Genomic DNA, 24,359 nt, shown 5'->3' on the forward strand with positions numbered 1-24,359 from the left:
ACTCTTATGCAAGACTTTTTGATGCTTGTCTTGAAAGTACTATTCATGAAAAGTTTTGCTATATGTTATCTATTTGATTAGCAAACTATAGACCATTGCTTTGAATCACTTCATTCATCTCATATGCTTTACAATAGTATGATCAAGATTATGTTAGTAGCATGTCACTACAGAAATTATTCTTTTTATCGTTTACCTACTCGAGGGCGAGTAGGAACTAAGCTTGGGGATGCTTGATACGTCTCCAACGTATCTATAATTTCTGATGTCCCATGCTAGTTTTATGACAATACCTACATGTTTTGCTCACACTTTATAATGATTTCATGCATTTTCTGGAACTAACCTATTAACAAGATGCCGAAGTGACAGTTCCTGTTTTCTGCTGTTTTTCGTTCCAGAAAGGCTGTTCGGGCAATATTCTCGGAATTCGACGAAACAAAGGCCAAACATCTTATTTCACCAAGACGGACCAGAACACCGAATGAGAGCCGGAGGGGAGGCCCAGGGCTCCCAGACCACAGGGCGGCGCGACCTAGAGGGGGGGCGCGCCAGCCTATGGGGTGGGACCCCCAGGCACCCCCTCGCACCGCCTCTTCGCCTATATAACCCCTCGCACCCGATACCAATTGACGAAACTCCAGAAAGACTCCAGGGGCGCCGCCGCCATCGCGAAACTCCAATTCGGGGGACAGAATCTCTGTTCCGGCACGCCGCCGGGAAGGGGAAGTGCCCCCGGAAGCCATCTCCATCGACGCCACCGCCTCCATCATGCTCTGTGAGTAGTTCCCCCATGGACTACGGGTTCTAGCAGTAGCTAGTTGGTACTCTCTCCCCCATGTACTTCAATACAATGGTCTCATGAGCTGCCTTACATGATTGAAATCCATCTGATGTAATCGGTGTTGTGTTTGTTGGGATCCGATGGATTGTTACATTATGATTAGTCTATCTATAAAGTTTGTGAAGTTATTGTTGCTGCAATCTTGCTGTGTTTAATGCTTGTCACTAGTGCACGAGTGGCATGATCTTAGATTTAAGCTCTATACTTATTGCTTAGATTGTATCTACAAGTTGTTTGCACATATTGTTGTCCGGAACCCGAGGCCCCAAAGTGACATAAATTGGGACAACCGGAGGGGAAGGCTGTGATATGAGGATCACATATTTTCACCAAGTGTTAATGCTTTTCTCCGGTGCTCTATTAAAAGGAGTACCTTAATTACCAGTAGATTCCCTTGAGGCTCGGCTGCCACCGGCTGGTAGGACAAAAGATGTTATGCAAATTTCTCATTGCGAGCACGTATGACTATATATGGAAAACATGCATACATGATTAATAATCTTGATGTTCTGTCTTAATGCTTTCAATCCTATCAATTTCCCAACTATAATTTGTTCACCCAACACTTGTTATTGGAGAGTTACCACTAGTGTAGATAGTTGGGAACCCCGGTCCATCTCTTATCATCATATACTTGTTCCTACATGTCATTGGAAGTAGTATCAACTATTTTCTGGTGTCATTGCCTACGTATTCTTATCGCTGCCGTGTTATTCTTGTTACTATTGCTCTCATATTACTACTGCTTTCACATCACCCCTGTTACTAGTGCTTTTCCAGGTGCAGCTGAATTGACACCTCAGTTGTTAAGGCTTATAATTATTCTTTACCTCCCCTTGTGTCGAATCAAAAAATTTGGGTTTTACTTTTCCTCGAATACTGTTGCGATCCCCTATACTTGTGGGTTATCACTGAGTCCGTCCCGAGTAGTTACAAGTCAATATTCCTAATACAATTCTATCTTTCTAAACTATCTCTTAGCTGGGTTTCTGTGCTTCATAAAACTTCGGGTCGTGGGCCTTCGACAAACCCCGGGTACTACCTTTGGCAGGCCCATTGGGGATGCCTATGTCACTACTAAAGCAACACTTTAATATCACTAAGTAATCAAGTATGAGGTGCTGTGGACTAAGGTCATTACCTCTTATTTAATTACTTAGGACATTGATTTAAATGAGAGAAAACCTCTCATACTATTTCATTATTTAATTGGGGTAATTTAAATGGACTAGAAATGGCCACATAGCCATTATTTTGCTCTAGCCCATGATCATGGTAACAACTATGCTATATTTTTACATATTCATGTAGAGTATGTGAAATGTGAATTATGAGAGTTGAAATCAACTCAAAATCATTTATGGTTGATTTTTAATAATTGTTTGAAAACTAAAAAGGTACTGACTTGTTATTTTCACTACATGAGTTCTACAAAGAATCTAGGTTTGAGACCAGTGTAGTTGGTTAGATATTTTCACAAGCTTTCCAACAATATCACATTAATAAATTTTGGCTCAGTAGATCTTCCTATTTTTAATTTTGAAATTGGCATCAGTATTGAATATGAACTAAATGAATTAAATCAGATTTGAATAACTGGGCTTGGCGGGAAAAGAAAATGGGCCCGTGAGAGAGAAAAGACTAACAGGCCGGCCAGGCCGGCCCAGCAGTGCGTCTAGCACACGCGGGCCACCTGACAGTGGGTCCTAGGTGTCAGCGTCACATAACTCCCGAAACGGTATGATTGAATGAGGTGCGTTGGATTAGAAGTGGATCGAACGGTCGACATTCGTCGTCGTCGACGATGAGCGCAACCCTACTGGCGGCGAGCACCAGGGGGTCGGAGGGTCACCTGAGCTCCGGCGAGGCTTGGCGTCGGCGGCGATCGACATGGAAGACGATGGCGAAGCTTCTGATACTGGCGGCTTCTCCTGGAACTGCTCCAATCGACGGCGAGCTTGCAGGGTGCTGGCGGGGCCACTACAACAAATGTGTTGACTTGTGACCTTCTCTCGGCGACCCTCGATAAAATTGTCATGATTCTATGATGATTTCACACTAAATAGTCGTTAGCTGATTGGGGAAGACAAAACGCTAGAAAATTACGACGATATGAGTCAAAAACGTCGTAATTTGCTTATGCGAAATCGTCATAATTTGTTAAACAAAATCCGCGGTGTTACTTTTTGTCGACAATGACCAATCTAGATCGTCATAGCATATAATAAAATTAAATTTTTAGATACAAAATGGTGATTGGGCAGACACCTAAGCAATTCGCCTACGTGTCATGTGAGGTGGACTATGAGAAACAATTTTTAGATATTTTATTGTAGGAAACTCTGAATACATGAATATCGGTCAATTCTATCAATGTTATTCAGTTGTAGTTTGCTTAAATATTCAGGAATATGAAATTTAGAACTTATTACAATGGTACAATTCAATTTAAACATATATGCTAAGTTTTTAGAGCAAGGAAGAGAGAAAAATGTACATAAGAATAGGACAGTCACTGTAGTATGGGACCTCAAATTTTGGGTGCCCTGGCAGACACATTTTGGCCCGCGCCACCCGCCCTCTTACCCCGCCCCGCCCCGCCTGAATTTTTTTCGATTAATTCCCGCCCACACCCCGGGGGTAAAATTCATGGGAGAATTGCTTTTGACCCCCAAAGTTGGCACGCGTTTGATAATAAACCCAGATTTGGGCTCGCCTTGTTCTCAGCCCCCCACCACGCCTAAATTCTCGATGATTGCCCCTATTCCCCTAATTAGCTGCTGAATTAACGTTTAATAAAAGAAAACTGTTCTATTTGACTAATATGCCCCCTGCAAGGCACGTACACGGGACAGGGGAGGGCACGCAGCTATTCATTCCAATCGTCCCCCGCTCGCCCATTCTGTACTCCGCCCGAGCCGCTAGGGGAGCTCCAGCCGCCGTCCGCCGCCCTGCTGCCCCGCCGCCCCGCCGCCCCACCGCGTTCCCCCGCACAGATCCGCCGCCCTCCATTGCTGCTCACAGGTAAGGCAAGGTTCCCCTTCCTTTTTCCATGGCTACGGCTTGCTTTCTCTCGCACGGTTCGCTAAATCGTAGAAACCCTAAATATTGTGGCAGATTGGCATGGAGATTTGAGTGGGAGGAGCCGGATTTGACAAAAGGTGTGATGGCTGTGCACTAAAGGGTATATATGTCTACTCATATTTCTGTTTGATGGTTATATGCTGATGCATTTGTTAATCATGCCAAAGGGGGGTATGAGCAACATCAACACCAGCTGGGGGGGCTGAGAACCAGAGTGACAAATAATGGGGTACTAGATGATACCCCGCACGTTGCTGCGGAATTCGTTAAAATGTATTTTAGATATATGAAAGTGAAAATGAGAACAAAATATATTTCTATATATATAATAGAAGTTTGCTGATGAAATAAGGAGTGCTTGTACATTGTACGTTATGGGGACCTATGCTTGGTGTTAGAAATATATAGGCACATTCCATGTGCATGTTAATCAACTAAATTAAGTACAATTTTAAGTTTACGTAATATATATATATATATATATATATATTAAAATTATTTGAGAAAATGCTCTTAAAAAAACTATATCATAATTTTAAATTATTTGAGAAAATGCTCAGTCAAGGGTAAGGGAAACAAAGCCTCTCAATTTTTTTAAGAGCTTCACCAGCTCTTGGTGTCACCTGAAAAATTATGATTAACTAAACTGTAAGTATGATTTATCCATCTTCTTCGAAGTATTTATGTGGAACGTGAATATACCAAATAATATATTAATAAATGATGGTATATCACCACATATATGTACGATAGCAGATAGTAGTAGTTGGACAATGGCAGAACAAATAATCAGTCTAACATTTCTACCATCCAAAAAAATATAGCAATATAGTCTTAAAAAATGGTGCTCGCTTTCAGCTCCAGCTTACCAAACTGGTTTCATTCAAGCTATATCTCACTACGACACAATCATGATTGTGTAAATCGAATCAGTAGTATTGTCAGAATAATGCCACGAATTAAGCATGGAAGTGACAGCATATAATATAATACCCGCATCTTAATCAAACATTTCTAAAATGTGTCTAAAGTCTTGTATGAACATGAACTTACATATACATATGAGATTAGTATTTAATAATGTAATTGGAAATCAAATTCTTAAATTCTTACCTTTGACGCCTAAGATGGCTATGTGAGACTAAAAGAAGTGGGGCACATATTGATAAGAACCTTAATACCAAGTGAAGATATATCTAGCAGTCAAATAGATTGCCTATCCAGACTTGGTTGAAATTTGGGAGTATCTACCATTAACATATAGTTGCGTGCAAGAAACCTTTATGAAAGTCGATCATGAAAATTCAAGAAATAAACACATGCGATGATTAAGCTGCTGCCGCTAGATCTGAAGGCAAAGGCAATTTTAATCTGCACATGACACTTTATTAGACAGAAATGGCATCCTTTAATTTATGAGAAAGAATGGCTTATCTGCATTACTGAGTTTTTCCTTTATAAGTACAGGGAAGCTCATTAGAAACTTATGCAGCTGGCTTCACCCCAACTGTTTCGTGAATCATGATTGATGACTGAAAATACCGACAGTAGCTTCGTGGTTTGCATGCTTGATTTTCCTTTTATCAACATATTCCTACAATAAATAAATTATGAATGAATGAGATGTGCTGCCTACGTATGAATTACATGTGTTTGCTCAAGCCAGTGAAGATTCAGATTAGTAGGTGTATGTATTGACTCAATCAATCTAATACTCAGATTTGGCTGCAGGGATTCACTAAAGGCAATATGGATTCATAATTTTTTCTAGATGCAAAGGGAACAAAAAATTGGGCAGCCTGATTCCATAGCACTGGATGAGTTGTGCCGCACCAAATAAGCCAAAAGTAATCAATAACCTAACTCCAGGATAGTGGCGGTAATGTAGATGCATTAGAAAAAGGATGGTATTTGTGGAATCTAGTCTAGACTAACCTGATTATGGAGAGGGGAATCGACCGGCCGGGTAATACCCAGAGATACAGATTCGTCCAGCGGACGCGCGCGCACCATGAGCATGCATGGACAACCTGTAGAGAGAAATATTATAGAGGAAGTGGGGAAGAGGAAGGAGATGGCTCACCGCCGGCTGCTGAGATTTCGATTGCGGATCTCTTCCTCTTGACGTGGAGATGATGTCCGGAGAGCACCACACCGATGCCTAAACTTCCTCTGATTCTTCATTGGCTGGATCAATGAAGTTAGGGACCTACGTGAAGTCAAGCCGGAGCACACGGAGTCAATAACTGGAACGGAGAAACATTATTGCGCAAGACCCAGGTTATGCAGACTGCACAGTTGAGACAGGGGAAGGGAGCTCCGTGGAAGAAGACCTTGGCGTGGTCGCGTAGCTTGTGGAGGGCGGGCGGGCGGCCGGAGGAGAATATTATACGCAGCCACCCGATCGCTTGCCTCGTCCAGAACATACCAGATGGGTTCGCTTTACTGCACGGAGGAGAAACGTCTTCTGGAGACGAAGATGAAGAGTTGAAATATTAAGAGACCTACTTAAAGAAAGGTATATTTTCCGGTGAAATGGTACTGTACATTACTTTCACTGATATGGCTGCTTTGCTGACGTGGACAGCTTGCATGTTGAGAGAGGGTGGATGACATGGTGAATGATGGTGTAAGACTTGTATGACTTGGCAAGTTAGGATTGGTCAAGGATGCTTGATGAGGTGGATAGGCTGCATGTGAAGAGAAATGGGATCACCTATTAAGAATAGAAAGATATGATCCAAGTGAGCCCAGCCAGGGGGGTTATAATCAAATCTCCCAAAATTCATTGGTTCTAAGTCTGGTCCACCCTGCCGTGGGCAAACAAAACCCTAGCTCTTTCTCCCTGCCCTCATACGCCGCCGCCCCCCGCCCCCCGCGAGGAGAAAACCTCGGCAGCGGGCGTGTCCCCGTCAGATTCCTCTCGCGAGCCAGATCCCCTCCTCTCCTCTAGCTCCCTTTCGCCGCGCGCTCACTGGATCTGGTCGCAGAAGACGTTCTCGGGCGTCCCCAGGCTAGGCCCGCCGCCCCACGGCCTCGATCTTGTCTTCTCCCGAAGACATCAGCCAAGTCGGCGCGGTTGCTGATGGGGTTCGCCATGGGCTTCCTCGTCGTCTCGTACACCGCAGGATCTCGCCTCCTCCCCGGGCTTCCAACGCTGGTGGAGGCGCTCTCCCCGGGCTTCCAACCCTGGTGCCGTCGGATCTGGTTGAAGAAGACGATCCCTGGCTTCCCCAGGCTCGTGCGGCCGGATTGTTCTTCCGCTCCCCCGACGACGGCCTGCTCCACCTTACCACCCATTGCTCCCTCTTCCCCCAGGCCCAGACCTCTCTTTTCTTAACCATGATCTTATGCGTTGCTTCTGTGCAGGGACATATGACGTTGATCTGCGGCGGGAACCCGAAGACAACGACCTCATCGCTTTGCTGGGACATGAAGAACGACCGAGGACCAGACCGTGCCTTTTGCCTCAAGGGCCTCCTCGACCAGATCCCCTCCGGCTGGGTCTTCCTCACCGACGCCGGTGTGAGGACTGTCCGGACTTCTACGCATACGACAATATCATGTAGTTGGTCGGACGCAGGTGAGGAAAACTCCTTGATCTGCTGTAGGGGTTTGTAGCTGCACGAAATTGGGAGAATAAAATGCAATTCCTTGTCACATTTTGGTTGCACATACATGCAAATCAGTGCTATGTGAACCTTCTGTACATACATGTCTAGTTTGAGAAACTGAGAAAGGTCATTTAGTCTGGCCCTTCGAGGGCATTTAGTCTGCTTCTGATTAGTATATAATCCTGCAATTTTCTGGTGTTAGCTAGTTATCCCGAACTGCACCTAAGTAGTTAACTAAACTGAATTGTTTACGACTCCATAGTTGCTTAGGCACCCTTTTGAGTATTAGCTGAAACCACTTCTCGAAAATTTCTGTGCAGTACACAAAAGGAGCGAGGTGTGACCTGCTGTTGATGATCACTGCTGCCTGCTGATGCACTGGTAGGAGGTCGCAGGTGAGACCAATTGCTCGAGCTGCAGGAATTTTTTTCGGGAAGAAGAATTGAAAATGGTTGCCAAGTTTGGCTGCACATCACGTCCTATTTGCATATTTCTATTTTGGTGTTGGTCTGAAGCTAGTAAGCTGGTGCATACTCTTGGTTTGGTTTTGATAGTGTATCCTTCCTAGTTTTTCTTGTCTTACCAGCTTCCAATTATTGAACTTGTATATTTTCTAGTGTTATTGTCTCCTAGTTGTGGTGCCAACTGATTAAACTTGTGCTAAAAGTATGTTCAACAAAGAAAGCAGGTTCTCTTACTTCTTATACTTGAGCCATAGCTTAATTGTGGTCAGTTTGAAAGCTTTATGGTCTCTAATCTATTACATGCCTTTATAAAATTCATGCACTTTTGACTGCGGGGTGCAATACTGTTGTGTTAGTCTTGTGTAGTTGATAATCTAGTGTCTATACTAGCTTGTAGATGTTGTAGTCCTGCCATGCCGTGTGGATTTAAGTACAAACACTCCTCTTAATTTTTGTTTTGCTAAATCTTATCTCTGGAATAAATAGAAGATTTTTATGTCTGTATAGCTGCAGCAGAAAGTTCGTGATACTTTAGTTAGATGCATGTTGGTGTTTACATTCAATAAATTGTAGTTGGCTAGGCCTGTGTGTGCGCAAATCATAGAATATTACATAGTTATTGCACAATATGGTAGGTTTCTAATATAGCTTGTAAGTTATATTGGACTGCACTTCTTTGAACTGCTTGTTATGTTTCATTGTTTGCTTGGAGGCAAGCATTGGCGATAACTTTGTCTTGCAATGTCAAAGTTGCTCTTAGTGTGACTGAAATCCGATGTTTTTTGTGTGTAGTGGATACCTGTTAAATTATGCCAGGTAGTGTATATATGATACTTCAATCATTTGGCTGTTGTAATTATAAAGATACACTATACAAGGTTTTTTGTAGTGTTTGATTTTTTAGTTGGTTTTTCAGTTTCTTGTTGGTTATTAGGTGTTTGGAGCATGCTATTTTGCAGGAGCTCCAGGCATTCCATTGAAACTAAAATTCCGTCGGGTTTATTGTTGTATTCTAGGCATTCCATTGAAACTAAAATCATCGTGCCTTTTTTTACAGGAGCTCCAGGCGTAAGAAGTTTCAATAATCTTGAAGTTGTGAAGCCCAACTCGGCAAACAGTACTATGATAGTCAACATATCTGGGTTATAATAATGGACACGGCTAGCCAGCATCCGGTGCTGGTTTATCCATCCCAGCATCCGGGTGCTGGTTTGTCCATCCCAGCATCCAGGTGCTGGTTTGACTGATTCAGCATCCAGCCAAGAAAATAAGAGGTTACACAGAAGGTAAAGACAGCAGATGGTAGCGTGATGAGATACATTTACTGGTTTAACTGGTTCAGCATCCAACCAAGAAAAAGGGAAGTTACACGCAAGATAAGAAAACAGCAGACATTAGCGTGTGACAAACTACTCCTGCTCTTCCTTTCTGCAAGACGAGCTATTCCAGGTTTTCTTCCTTTCTGCAAGACCAACTACTCTAGGTATTCTTCCCCTTCCAGAACTCCATGGATTCAAGATTTGGCTGAAAACTATGAGTAGATCACAAAACAACACTATTATCTACTCCTGCATGAAAACAACTTAGCATCAATGTTAAGGCAACTTCAATATTACCTAGAAAGCAACTTAGCATCAATGTTTAGAAAAGTTAAACATTTAACCCAAAAATCAACTTAATGAGGGAGAAGTGAGTAAGTTAATTAAAATGGATAATCAACTTCCGTTGGCCACCAGCCACGACAGGCTTGCACACGCGCTAGGCATCGTGGGTGCTGCCACCTGCTCGAGCTTGGCGCCATGGCTTCCTCCACTATGGCGCTGGAGATGGCACTACCTACACCGCTCAGGATCCACGGCTTCCCGGTACAACTTAGCAATATCACAAATAAGTACCTTAAGCATGTTGACAAGGCAACTTAATTAGACCAGTGGCTAACTTATGCATGTTGCTCGAAAACAAAAATCAAGATAGATTGTAGATACCCTCACAACTTAAGCATACCGATAGAGTAACTTAATTAATTTTCTGTTTCATCTTACGCATTTTCACAAGGCAACTAACTAAACGAGTGAAAAACTTATGCATGTTGCTCAAAAGAAACACCTACAGAGATTGCACCAATACCCTGAAACTAAAGCATCTTGGGGGAATCAACATGATTAATTTTAGTATACTCAACTTAAGCACGTTGACAAAGAAACTTCAACATGCTTGAGAAATCAACTTAACTTATTTCAATAGACAATTTTAGCATAGTGATAAAACAATTTAATTAAATTGCTAGAAACTTATATAGCTCAAAAAGGAACCAGAAGAACTAAAACTACCCCCATATAAATATATGTAAATTTCCCAGTTTATCTATTACACTCAGAACTATTAGGTAGTGGAGAGCAATATCTGGACAATTCATACTCTTGATTCATGAATTCAATGGCTACAAGTCTCCATCTCACAATAGTTAAGAGTTTCATGCAACTGTCACTCGTCCTTGAATACATACTTGCTAGCAAATTTCCCAATGAGGCCCTGGATGATTCCCTGCTACTGCATCAACTTCTGGTAAATGCAAGCGAGAACACTTGTCCGCCTCTATGCAAACAACTTAATGAAATCTCTATGCAACTGTGGACATTGCTTTTAGATGGTGTAAACAACTTAAGCATGCTAATAAAAGAAACTTAATTAAATCTCTATGCAACTTTGGACATTGGTTTTACATCTACTTGGTTAGGTGATAAAATACAACTTAGTTAGATGATGGAAATAACTAAACCATGTTGATAAATCAACTTAATTAAATCACTCTACAACTTCAGACATAGCTTGTACAACAAATTGGTCAAGTGATAAAATACAACTTATTTAGATTATGGAAACAACTTAGGCATGTTGATAAAAGCAACTTGATTATGCGCAAAACCAACTAAACTGTAACCTGAAAATACTAAATCTAAAAATCAACAACAACTTAAATTAAGCCCCTACACCCCACAAAAAGTAAGTGTGAGACTAAACCCCTAATACAAGCTATGCAACCAACTAAGTGATGATAGTCTAAGAAATTTACTTATGGAGACAAATAAAGTTAAGGACTCACTAAACTTAAGCTATGAAACCAACTATGTGATGATAGTCCAAGTCAACTTAGTTACGACGGTGTAAGCAATTTACTTATGGAGAAAAACCAACTTACTTGTATGTAAAAATGAACACAAAAAAAACTAGTTATGTAGACAAGAACACCTAGTATTTGACCTTAATTAAGCCTGAACCACAAAAAATCAGTTTGTAACACTAAAACCCTTAAAAACTATGTAAATCAACTTAGTTACAGTGGTGTAAGTAATTTACGTATGGAGACTAAACAATTTAGTTCTTATAAAAGACATTGCAAAAACCACTTTATTATGTAGACAAAATCAACTTGCCTAATGCTGCAAAACAACTTGTCGATGCTGAAATACAATTTAACTACGATGATATACCCCTCCCGCTTACCAATCAGTGCGACAACATAGCCTAACAACTATGTAATCAGCTTTTTAAAACTGGTTGAAGCAATTTAGGTGGCAAGAAAACTTAGTTATATATATAAAAAATGAACTTAAATTTAACCTACAAAGCAACTTGATTACCTTCAACAAAAACAAACTAGTCTATGCTGAACCATGGTTTTAAGGCATCGCCTAGGCGACGCTTAGGTGTCCAGGTGTTCCCCCTCTGCCTTGGAAAAACGGCCGTTTTAGGCGCCTAGGCGTCCAAAGCGCCCACCTAGGCGTCAGAGCGTCCCCCTCTGCTCTAAGACGCCTTAACGCCTTTAAAACCATGTCTGAAACCAACTTAAGTATCATGACAAATTGGAGTCAATTGATCAAGTATATATACATGTTGGGTAGATGCCCGATGGATGATCCTTTTCTTGCTCCATGCAGGTGGGAACAAATCTTGCATATGATTAATTAAATTCACCTCTTATGTTTCGCACATATGTGATTATGTGAGTATTGATGCATACACAAGTGCTCTCGTCATCTCGTGTATGTGTTACTCGAATTAGTGGTGTCCGACAACACTAGCTGGCTTGATTATTTCCAGTAGATGATGGTGTATGCAAGTTGTAGCTAAGTTCAAAGTGGATATAGAATGGCCAATGAATGATCTATGCGACTATGCCAGCTTAACACCTGACGTTTCCAAGATCTACCCCAATCTAATTACGCCATGGTCCGATTATGTGTGCACACTTCACACACAAGGTTTCACCCACCGCAAACCAACAGGGGAGATACCCAGCCAGAAAACGAAGGGGTGAAATTGGTCTAAAATACACGTGGATTCACGTTTCTATGACACATAATCGTCAAAAACACGGCCGTAGCTGGGGGATTTGAACACTGTAGCATCCCTCAGGACCCGCGATCTTGAATTCACCATCGCCGATCTCCCGTCACCGAGCTCCCCACACACTCTTCGTTGAGGTCGACGTCCTCTCCAGTGATCCTCCTCGCCGAGCACCCCGCCCTCTCCAGTGCTCCTCGCCACCGAGCACCCCGCCCTCGCACGCGGGTCGCTCTCCGTTGACGAGATCGGCGCACTCCCGCGCGCCTCGCTCTCTGCAGGCGGTCTCCCGGGCATAGCGCTCAGGCATCTCTGCGACGATGAGCTCGAGGCTCTCCGCACACCTCGCTGTCCCGCCTGCGTGCTCGTCGCACCGCTCGTAGCAGCGAGCAAAAATCGGCGCCGAAACCCTAGCGACGAAGCTTGGGGAATAGAATGGGGAACGGGATGAAGGAGGAGAGATGGAGGACGCGCGTGTCTCTCTGGTCTAGACCCTAGTGTGAGGTGGGACCCCAGGTCAAAACTGTCGGGACGGAAGATGCGACGCGTCCCGTGATCGATTCGCACGGACTCGATCCGACGGCCACAAAGCGAGTGCTCGACGGAGCAAGTAGCATCCAAGCGCTTTTTAGCACTTGGGTATAATAATACTGTAATGTTTGTAATAGAGTAATGTTAGGAGTTATTTAAAGATTTTCATGTGTTCACTATGTCTCTTTGAAATATTGTGAAATAGAAATCTCACCCCACTTCTGAAAACGTTGGATTACTGACTCTTCTCACAAATGGGACCAATCAATGAGATGAACGTGACAAGTGGGACCTGTTGAATAAGTTGATCCATCTGAACAGTTGGGGGAACTGACTGGTAGGGCCAGATCCAAAATGTCAGGCTGAAAATGAAAAATATATAAACTAGGACAAAACCCATGCTTCGCTACGGCCTAACCATAGACCTGAATATAAAATAACTAGCACAATCGCGGGTTATCTTATATTGAAAATTGTAGCTATTGTGATAAATGGAAATACGTTATTATAGAAACTGCGAGCTTAGTTATATATATTCATTTGGACATCTTTCTAAACATTTTACTGCTGCGGTTTTCGATGTTACCCAATTTTTAATTTAGGTGTGCACGGACTTGGGATAATGTGATGAACGACGCTGGCTGGGCATCCAACTTACACTCTTGTCAATGAGGGTTTTGAACATGATCGTATCCGACACGTGGAAATCAAAGAACATAAGCACCACTTTAGTAAAATTCTCATGGGTACAACCCTGTTAGCGTTGCGTAAACCACGGTGGCAGCCCTTTTTCCCTCCCCTGCCGCGAGCTCCACAATCGGACTTTCTTCGCCAGCTCGGATGACGAGGCCCCTTGCTTGCACTGGCTCGCGCTCGTCCGCCAAGGCAAGTGGAGCGACTACCCCGAGATGTCATATTTTTGGACGTCGTACTCGCCGCCCTTGCGTCGAGCACGCTGCTGCCAGATGGGTTGAACCCCCAGGCGACCCACCCGCTGGGCGCGATATTGACCTTGACCTCCCGCTGCGCCCGACACCAAACCAAAGTTTCCAGAAATCCGAGTCATCCGGGCCGAGGAACGGGGTCGCGGGTCGCCACGTCGGGGAACAAGTTTCGAGAAGGGCATACATCTCCGGTACGCTAATTCGGGCCGTGGATCGGGATCCACTTCATTTTAGGTCGCTGAGCCTGGTTCAATAAGATGGGCGGTTGACTTCTGTACTCACACATCTCATTGGATCAGATAATTATTTTTTCACGAAAAGATAAAACTCAGTAACTAATAAGATTATTGTGGAGCCCATGGGTCAGCCGGTAGCCCAGTACTAAGCTGACCACGTGAGTTGATTCACTACTCACGCATTCTTGTTTCCTCCCCAGGAAGACGAAGCAGCGAGAAAATCCCCAAATTCCTTTGTCTATTCCAGTCCAGCGGGGCCTCAGCCGGTCGAAATTAAACCTCCCCTACACAAGCGACCAGGCGGCGACGACGCCGACGGATGAACGAACCAGGGCAGGCCGTAGTTCGGCCTTTGGTGGCGTCGTGACACTAAGACCATCCGGTCAGCCGTAGCCCGCCAGCGTACAAATCAGTGGCAGTACAGAGATAGAGCATACGGCGCACGGGCAGATCGACTCGTGGTTGCACTGCGATGGGATGTCTATCCCTGGTATGCACTCATCTACTTGCAATCTTGGGTACAGCAGTCAGCAGCCATCGAAGGGGATCCTGACCCGGCCATCGAATGCTGTCGACCTGCTCTCGACCCCGACCCTGGAATGGTTCGGCCGCGCTGGATGCGGCTACTCGCATGGAGCTTGCCACAATGGTTATGGCCTTATGGGCCGTGGCCATGCGGGAGAGGCCACGCGTGCCAACGGACGCTGCCACAGGAGGTCCAAGCCGCGCACCTGGCGGCCGCTCTTGTGGGGGAAGCCGCGCCGTTGGCCGCCCCGCGCGCGCTGTGCGCTGACCTGGGTGGGGTTGATCTCCGGCGGGGACTAATGAGGTTGAGAGGAGGGCGATACAGGGCCACGCATCCGTCCGCGAGCGAGGCCGCCGCCTGCCTCGACCTCCCTTCGCTTCTAGCAGTCCACGCTGCTACACCTCTCCTTTTTTGGGGTGTCGGTAACCGCCATCCGCCTGCGAACGAGCGTCGGATGCAGGGAGGGTATTTGTTGGTCTATTGTCCAAACGAACCAGGCTTCCGTCGGGAGGATGCGCGTAGAGTCAACACCCCTAGCCTAGGCGGAGCAGGAAGCTAGGGGCACGCGCCACGATGGAGAAACGAAACGTTTTTTCACTTGCGGATGGCAATGGTGGGTAATTTCTCTTTAAGTTTATGGGTAAATCGGTCAAAAAGCGAGGACGTACCACGGTTGCATTGCAATTTAATAGTAAAGATTATAAAAGGTGAGACCCAATATGTAGAAAGCCAAAATATTGGGCTTAGCCCACTAGTCGACCAGAATTGATTGAGAAATAAAAACAAAAACAGGCTTAGTTGTTGGGCTTGGCCCATTTAGACCATCAAAATGGACCGGGCTGGTTTTGATTAACGACGATTTCGTTTCGTCGCAATTTTGCCACGTCGGATTGACACGTATGATCTGATGTGGCATAGCCGAATTGCCAGTAACGATATTGGATCGTCATTGAGGTTACGACGATCCCATATCGTCACAGACGACTATGATGTTTTCAAACAAATCGCCGTTGTAGTTACTTTCTGACGCTCCGTTTTTGACGATGCATTTTTTGTCATAAAATCGTCATAGATCTAAAATAGTGACGTTATAGTGACGAAAATGGAGGGTCGTAGGTCAACAAATTTCTTGTAGTGGGCTCCGGCGAGAAATTGGGGCGACTCCGGTGGAAATGTGGAGGGGGTGGTCGAGGAGGCTCAGAAGGGAGAGGGGAGGTGACTGGTGTGCTCAGAGGATGAAGGGGAGGCTCCAATTTATAGGGTCGAGGGGTGGCCGAGGCGCACGGGGCAGGTCATCGATGGCGACGTTGCTACAGAGGCTTCGAGGAGTGGGCGTGGATGCAGAACTGTTCCTGGCGTCATGGCGGTCCTAGTGCGCGTCGTTGTGCAGCAGGGGGTGGACGGAATGGCTCGGGCGACGTCGTCGTCCTCGCAGTACCGTGGCGGCGAGCGTCGACGATGGTGTCTGCTACAGGGCGAGCGCGGGCAGGTGAGGTTGTCTAGGGGCTTGCTGGGGTCGTGGCGAGGCTACAGGCGAGAGGAGAGGGCGAGGGGATGACAGAGTCAGCGGGGGCAGGTCGCGCTCTAGCGCGTCTAGGGACATGTCCGTGCGCGTCCTAGCGCGTCTGGGCGTGTCTGGGCGCGTCACGTTCTGGCCAGTGTGGTGTTCTCCTTCGTCCTTGGCGGGTACAAGCATGACCAGGGGAGTGAGGCACGTCTCCTAGACATAGTTGGTGAGGCTAGAGAGGAGTGTAGAGAGGGTTGACATGGGGAGTGACATGGTGCTCACGGCATAGGCTTGTACCCAATGAAATCATGCTTGACCATTTTCTCCAAGGCCTCGCATTGTCTACTGGGTGCAAGGGGGTTTTGTAGATGACAATTGGCTTGATAGTTTAGTCTAAAACATGCTGGATAATAGGGTGTAGGGAGTTGGCAGATTTGTGCACACCAAGTGCTCGACCAAATGGCCGCATGCACTTCATTTTTGAATTTTGGCAAACTTTTGTATGGTTGTGATTCAAATAATGTTTGGCACATGTTGGTGGTGGTGAGGCGCAAAATGGACAAAGTTTTGTGAAATCCAAAAGTGGTATGATCTAAAATCTGTTTCAATGTTGCCACTTGGCATCCTTATATTAAGCAATTGAAAAGGAACCAATCAAAGTGGTCAACACCAAAAGTGTTCATCTTGATGAGGTCTTGGATGAGGTGCAAACAGTTGAGAGAGTTTAGTTTAAAAATTTCTTAATACACAGGCTCAAAGTGGGTACCCTGATGTAAATGTCAATTTTGACCATTATCTTATGTGAGTGTGTTTTGTTATTTCCTTTGATTTGCTTTGCATTTCCTTGATTCAAAAGGTGTTATTAAGTGTTTAGTTATGTTTCCAAACCATTGGCACAAAGCATAATGGCCCAGGTTAGAGTTTTGCAAAAAAATAGCCATAGGCTCATATGTGGTGTTATTCTTATTTTCTTTTCCTTTCATTTGTTTCTCTTTGATTTACTTAGGCATGGTTTAGTGTTCATTTAGTGTTAGATTGGGTTTAGTAATGGTTTCAAATCATTTAGCTAAAGTAAAAATGTCATAGGACAAGATTTGCAAAAATGGCTATAAGCTCTCATATGCTTCTTTTTTAATTTAATTTATTTTCTTTGTTTTATCTTTGATTGTGAAAAAAGAGCAAGGTTTAAGGGTTTAGGAACATTTCAAAATACTTCACACAAGCATCCTGGCAAAACTCACAATATGTAGGCATGAGCACTATGCACATTATAGAACTCAAATAAAGTTTTTGTTGGTTCCAAGTTTTGGAAAAAGGAATTTGTATTCTTCATTGTTTTTTGAAAATTGGGATGTTACACAAACCCATCCAGGGTTGTTTTGGCGTGATTTTGGAACTAGGGAGGAACTTGGGCGGAAGTTCCAGTGGGCGGAAGTGCCGGTCGCTCGGGGCGGAAGTTCCGGCTGGATTCTCTTTCCTGGGCGTTGGACGACATCTGGGAGGCATCTGGCCAGAAATTCCGGTCCTGGGGGGCGATCGAGACACAACCTTAGGGCTATGGGGAAAGTGGATCCATTGCCCTACAATTACAACTCTGGAGCGCTGGGTCTCCATCTTCTCCATTTTCAGCTCCCTCTCCATTGGCTTGATCTCCATGGCTTGCGTCTTGATCGATGTACCTGATTGAACACAGTGTATTTGCATGAAGTAGCATGCCATGCAATGAGGTATCAAGATTCAAATGCGTACGTGGAAAGGAGCGAATTCACCTCTTGGTGTATTGGCCCGAGCTCGTGTCATTGGGCCGCGAGGAGGACTTGTCGGTCTTGAGGAGGAGGTGTCCAAAAGCCACCCCGTAGCATCTCCCCCCTTGCGAAAGAGTTGTCCTCGACTCTATGTTCTCCTCATCGCCATGATAGGGTGAGAGGTCGGACACATTGAATTGGTTTCTCACCAAGTACTTGGATGTTGGTATGTCGATGACGTAGGCGTTGTTATTGATGCGCTTGAGGAACTTGAAGGGACCATCGCCTCGGGGCTTGAGCTTGGAGTTTCGTTCTTGAGGGAAGCGGTCTTTGTGAAGGTGTATCCACACTAAGTCTCCTTCATTGAAGATCCTTGCCTTCTTCTTCTTCATGTTGAGTCTAGTGGCGTGACGAAGGACTTGTTTCTCGATTGTTTCCCTTGTATCTTCATGTAGCTTCTTCATGTATCGGGCTCGCTTGTCGATGTTCATGTTTACTTGCTCATGTAGCGGAAGAGGAAGTAGGTCGATCGCCGTAGGTGGTTCAAACCCATATACGACCATGAAGGGACTTATCATTGTTGTAGAGTGATTGGCGCGGTTGTAGGCGAACTCTGCATGCGGGATGCAATCTTCCCATGCTTTCAAATTCTTCTTGAAAAGGACTCGTAGTAGTGTGGAGAGGCTTCGGTTCACCACTTCGGTTTGCCCATCGGTTTGTGGATGTGAGGATGATGAGAACAAAAGCTTGACGTTGAACTTGACCATTAGTGTCTTCCAAAGGTATCTCATGAATTTTACATCTCGGTCCGAGACAATGCTTCTTGGTACACTGTGGAGTCTCACAATTTCCCTAAAAAACAAGGAGGCAATATGTGAAGCATCATCCGTTCGGGAGCATGGTATAAAATGAGCCATTTTATAGAATCTATCAACCACTACAAAAATTGAATCATGACCATATTTGTTTCGAGGCAATCCTAGTACAAATTCCATGCTTATATCGGACCAAGGAGCATAAGGAATAGGAAACGGTATATAAATGCTATAGGGGTTGGAAGTGGACTTAGCTTTTAAGCATGTTGTGCACCGTTAGCAAAGACGTTCAACTTCACGGAAAATTCTTGGCCAATAGTAGTGAGTTGAGAGCATTGCACATGTCTTCTCTCGTCCAAAGTTTCCCATAAGACCACCACCATGCGATTCTTGTAAGAGCAAAAGGCGAAGCGAAGACATGGGAATACAAAGTTTGTTGCCCTTGAACAAGAATCCTTGGTGCAAATAGAAATCATCGATGCCCTTTTCACTAGAATACTTTGCAAAAATTGGGCCAAAGAAGGTATCATAGGCATATAGGGCTTTGATTTCATCAAGACCCAAAACATGGAAATCCAAACGAGTGAGTAAAAGGGTGAGCTTGCGGGAAAGAGCATCTGCAACTACATTGTCCTTGTCCTTCTTGTATTTGATTACATATGGAAAGGACTCAATGAACTCAACCCATTTTGCATGTATTTTGTTCAAACTGTGTTGATTTTTCAAATACTTCAAAGACTCATGGTCGGAGTGAATAACAAACTCTTTTGGCCAAAGATAATGTTGCCAAACTTCAAGAACTCGAACAAGCGCATTCCTTGTCGTATATAGGATAGTTGAGGCGTGCACCATCTAACTTCTCACTATGATATGCAACGGGTTTTCCATCTTGCATAAGGACTCCTCCAATACCGAGTCCACTCGCATCGCACTCAATCTCAAAAGGTTTTGCAAAGTTCGAAAGAACGAGAAGTGGAGCCTCGGTAAGTTTCTTTTTCAATTCATCAAAAGTTTTTTGTTGGGCCTTGCCCCACACAAATGGAACATTATTTTTAGTAAGCTCATTTAAATGGCAAGCAATGGTGCTAAAATCTTTCACAAATCGTATATAGAAGCCGACAAGTCCATGGAAACTTCGAACTTGACCAACGTTGGTAGGAGTGGGCCAATTGTGAATGGCCTCAACTTTCGAAGAGTCCACTTCAATGCCATTGGCGGAAACAACAAATCCAAGAAAAACCAATTTGTTTTGTGCAAAGGTGCACTTGGGAAGATTTGCAAATAGCTTCTCACGGCGTAAGATGCATAAGACTTATCTCGCATGTTGCACATGGTCCTCGAGATTTTTGCTATAAATAAGAATATCATCAAAGTAGACCACCACACTCTTGCCAATGAGAGGTCTCAAGATATGGTTCATAAGACGCATAAAAGTTGATGGAGCATTTGAAAGACCAAATGGCATGACAAGCCATTCATAGATACCAAGTTTGGTCTTGAATGTCGTCTTCCATTCATCACCAATTGCCATGCAGATTTGGTGGTAGCCACTACGCAAATCTATCTTAGAGAAAATCGTGGCACCACTCAACTCATCGAGCATGTCATCTAAACGCGGAATGGGCTGGCGGTATCGAACGGTAATGGCATTGATGGGGCGACAATCCATACACATTCTTTGCGACTCATCTGGTTTAGGAACGAGAATGACGGGAACCCCACAAGGGCTTAAGCTTTCATGTACATAACCTTTTTCGAGGAGATCTTGAATTAGGCATTGAATCTCCTTTGTGTCTTCGGGGTTGGTGTGGTAGGCGGCGCGGTTTGGTAGGGGGCGCCGGGTATGAGGTCGATGCACTGCTCAATTCCTCTAAGCGGTGGTAGCCCATGAGGGAGCTCGTCGAGGAAGACATCTTGGAATTCCTTCAAAAGAGACAACAAATACGAAGGAAGTGTTGTTAAGTTGTTAGTCTCCGAGGGTGGACCCTTGCAAATGAGCACATAGTGCAGTTTGGTGGATGGGTTGTAGTGCACTTCTCTCATCTCACTCTTGGTAGCTATGAGGACACTCTTCATCTCACTCACATATGGCTTGTGGCGCTCACTCTATTTTTGGTGGACCACTCTCTCACCTCTCATCTCACTAGGGATAGTAGATTCCTTAGCCCTTGCTAAAGCCTTTGCATTATCCGCAATTACTTGGCTAGGAGTCATTGGGCGTAGGATGAAGGACTTGCTGTCGGCCTTGAAGCTATAGGCATTTGTGTAGCCATCATGGTTTTCTCTTTTGTCTTATTGCCAAGGGCGACCAAGTAGCATATGGCACACCGTCATAGGCACGACATCACAATCAACGGTGTCTTCATAAGCACCGATCTTGAAGGATATTGTGACGGTGTGTTGTATCTTCACATTTCCGTTGTCACTTAGCCATTGCACATGGTAAGGATGGGGGTGTTTCCGGAGTGGGAGGTTGAGCTTGGAACATAGTTTGGTGCTTGCAAGGTTGTGGCAACTACCTCCATCGATTATGACCTTGATAGACTTGCCATTGATTTCGGCTCTTGTTTGGAAGATATTGCATCTTTGCACTTGCTATGTCTTCTCGCACTTGGAGCTCGGCCCTTGTAGCTTGATGAAGTAACTCAACCATGTTGGTATAAGGCAAGAACTCCACTATCCTCTTGACAGGAATGTTCAATCCATTCAAGAATCTTGCCATTGTTTTCTCTTCTCGCTCATCCACATTCGCACTCATCATGGTCATGTGCATCTCCTTGTAATACTCCTCAATGGACTTGAAGATTTGCTTGAGTTGAGTGAGCTTGTTGAAGAGGTCACATTTTTGGTGGGTGGGCACAAAGCGTTTGTGCATGACTTCTTGCATCTCTTCCCATGTGTCAATAGGCTCTAAGTCTTCTTTAGTACGCTTCTTGTTTACTTCTTCCCACCAAACATTTGCATATCCCTCAAACTCAAGTGATGCCATGGCCACTTTCTTTGCTTCGGAGAAGTTGTGTATGCGGAAGATCTTGTCAACCTTGAGTACCCAAGACAAGTATGCATCGGGGTCTTCTTCTCCTTGGAACTTGGGCATGGTGAACTTTAGCTTCCCAAAGATTTCTTCCTCATTACGGTCAATGCGTCGAGGTATTGGTCTTGCATCATCTTCATAATCATAATGGTTGCGAGGTTGTTGAGATTGATCCTCATTTTCATTGTGGCGGTTTGGAGGAGGAGGACGCCTTTCATGTGGTTGCCGAGTGCGTGGCATTACACCAGCTTCACTTGGTGCGTCTTCTTCATTGAGGTGCCTTGCTTCACCTTGATGTTCATGAGGTGCTTGACGAGCTCGATGATTGAAAGGATTGTGTCTTCTATTGTCCATATTGTTTCTTCTAGCGCCATCATCTTGAGGAGCATCAATATTGATGATTTGGCGTTCTTGGTTCACTTCTTGTTCGGCGTCATGTGGTGGACGCCTTTGAGCATGTGCCACTTGAGATGGACGAGGTTGTCCTTGTTGTTGACGTGCCGCTTGCTCATGTTGAAGACGTTCTTGCTCACGTGCATGAAGGAGATCTTGATCATGACGAAGACGTTGTTGTTCCTCTTGGAATTGAGCTTGACTATTTGCTTGTTGTAGTCTCTCTTGTTCAAGTTGAGCACGTGCTTGCTCCGCATCTCGAGCTTATTGTTGAAGTACTTAAGCATCCACATTATGGTGGTGTGGATCTTCATTATAAGCATGGTAAGACGGAGACGGAGCTCGATGCCTTGAACTATGAGAGCGTGAATACCTTGAGTGTTGGCTTCGATTGTTGGCGATGTTGGCAATAGCTTGTTCAAGGCGTGCCAACCTTTCTTCTTGTCTTCTCATGCTCTCCATGTTTTGTTGACCTTGAGTAGCGAGTGTAGCCCTCATATAATGGCCTTGAGCATCAAGCTTGTCATGGAGGTCTTGCACTTGGACATTGAGGTCCCTTCTTTGCACTTGAGCTCGTTCTTCATAGCGTATGACGGTCTCATCGATCCTTGCCGTGAGGTCATGGATACTCTTGTTGACAGCTTGAGTAGCTATCCAATGTTGGTGCCGTGTCATCGGTAGTTGGTTCCCCTCTCCACTAGACATGGTTACAAATATAACAAGAACTATGTTGTGGGGGTTAGAGGAAAACTCACAAGTAAGTCAAAGACTCACAACAAAATTGAAAAGGTGTGTCAAGGTGAGGAACAACCGGTTACACACACAAAACAAAAACTCTATATGGTGTTAGGTATGGATGTGGAAAGCCAAATGGAAGAACCAAACGAAAAGTCTATTGTCAAAAGTGGGTAAGATCCAAAAGTCACAAGTCAAAAGCAGTGATCACAAAAGGCATACACAAGGTGGAACACACGCACGGGACAAAATGGGGTTAGCGCGACCAAAGAAAATGAGCACAAACAAAATTGGTCCTAACGAAGACTACTAGCTTGGTGTCACGCTAACACAAGAGAGACCGTGGCTTGGTTGCAAAAGTGAGAAGCAACTAGATTTGCGCAAGACGTCTCTCTTCTCTTTTCTCTCTTTTGCTTATAAGCATTGGAATCTTTTGTATATAGGTGTCACTCACACTCCTTTTTTCTTTTTGTATTTTTCTTTCTTTTTCTCACTATGTAAGGATACTACTATCTATGTAAGTATGTCACACTTCTTTTGCTTATCTTTTCACAACGAGCTTGCTTCGTAGCTTTGCTCAACATACGCACACCCTCACGATCGGGACGCTTGCGCAATGCTTCACAACACTAGAAAGCCACTCTCGATGGGAAAGGTACGCAAAGGAGGCTAGGGCTACAAGGTAAAAGGGAAAGTTATACCACTTGATGATGGTGGCCGATGATCTCAAACTTGCGATGGTAGTGGGGGTGTCGAGTGAACCTCTTGGATCTTCGGGGTGCCGTCGTCGTTGTAGACGTTGCGGAAGCTTGTGGTAGCTGAAATGTCACTCAAATCCGAAGTCCAAACACAAAAGGGGTAGCACCAACACGAAAAACGAAGTTAGCTGGCAAAATTTCGGTCGGGCGGAACTTCCTGTGTCTGGGGGCGGTACTTCCGGTCCCGGGCGGAACTTCCAGTCCCGCCGGGCGGAACTTCCGGTCGCAACAGATCTGCGGGCTGTTCGTCGATTTGGGCGGAAATCCGGGCCAAAAATCTTCAAATTCGCGGAAAATTTGGCACTAGAAGCTGTGGGAAGGTGGGGGAGTTGTAGATCAACACCAAAGAAGTTTCTATTGGACAAAAACCACCAAAAACTCAACAAATCGCGAGATCCAACCAAGGCCAATTTGGGGCTATTTTTTGGGATTTTCGAAATTTTTCTCAAGAAACATTTTGGGGTGTGGGGGTCAAATCTGTGGCAACCAAGGAGCTCTTGATACCATATGATATGGGCTAAGCCCTAGGGGAGGCCCGATCTTCACGGATTTGGATGGGATTCGTAGGGGAGGTGGATGAACACGAAGAACACGGGTGGAAAGCGGAGGGGATCGAAGATACAAACGCAACACACACAGAACCGGTTGTTCTTCGTTGGCCCGATACACCAACCCAATAGAATTGCAAGGCTAAGACCCACAAGGAGTAGAATCCCTCACAAAAGATTGGCAAGCAATTGGTAGAGATCCAAAGAGGAAAAGAGTGAAAATATAGAATTGCAAGA

At 44.7% G+C, this 24,359-nt stretch overlaps 1 long non-coding RNA gene across 2 annotated transcripts; it reads left to right on the forward strand.

Moving 5' to 3' along the window:
- Positions 1-6,712: 6,712 nt before the first annotated feature.
- LOC139838511 (uncharacterized) lies at positions 6,713-13,109 on the forward strand. Of its 2 annotated transcripts, XR_011755566.1 has the most exons (4): positions 6,713-7,511; positions 7,863-7,937; positions 9,064-9,455; positions 11,945-13,109. It is a non-coding gene; the product is annotated as an uncharacterized lncRNA (long non-coding RNA). The 2 variants fall into 2 exon arrangements; XR_011755565.1 differs by lacking the exon at positions 11,945-13,109 and having other exon boundaries at positions 6,717-7,511; positions 9,064-9,571.
- The last annotated feature ends 11,250 nt before the right edge of the window (positions 13,110-24,359 follow it).

Source organism: Lolium perenne, chromosome 3 (assembly GCF_019359855.2).
Source record: "Lolium perenne isolate Kyuss_39 chromosome 3, Kyuss_2.0, whole genome shotgun sequence".
Taxonomy (NCBI): domain Eukaryota; kingdom Viridiplantae; phylum Streptophyta; class Magnoliopsida; order Poales; family Poaceae; genus Lolium; species Lolium perenne.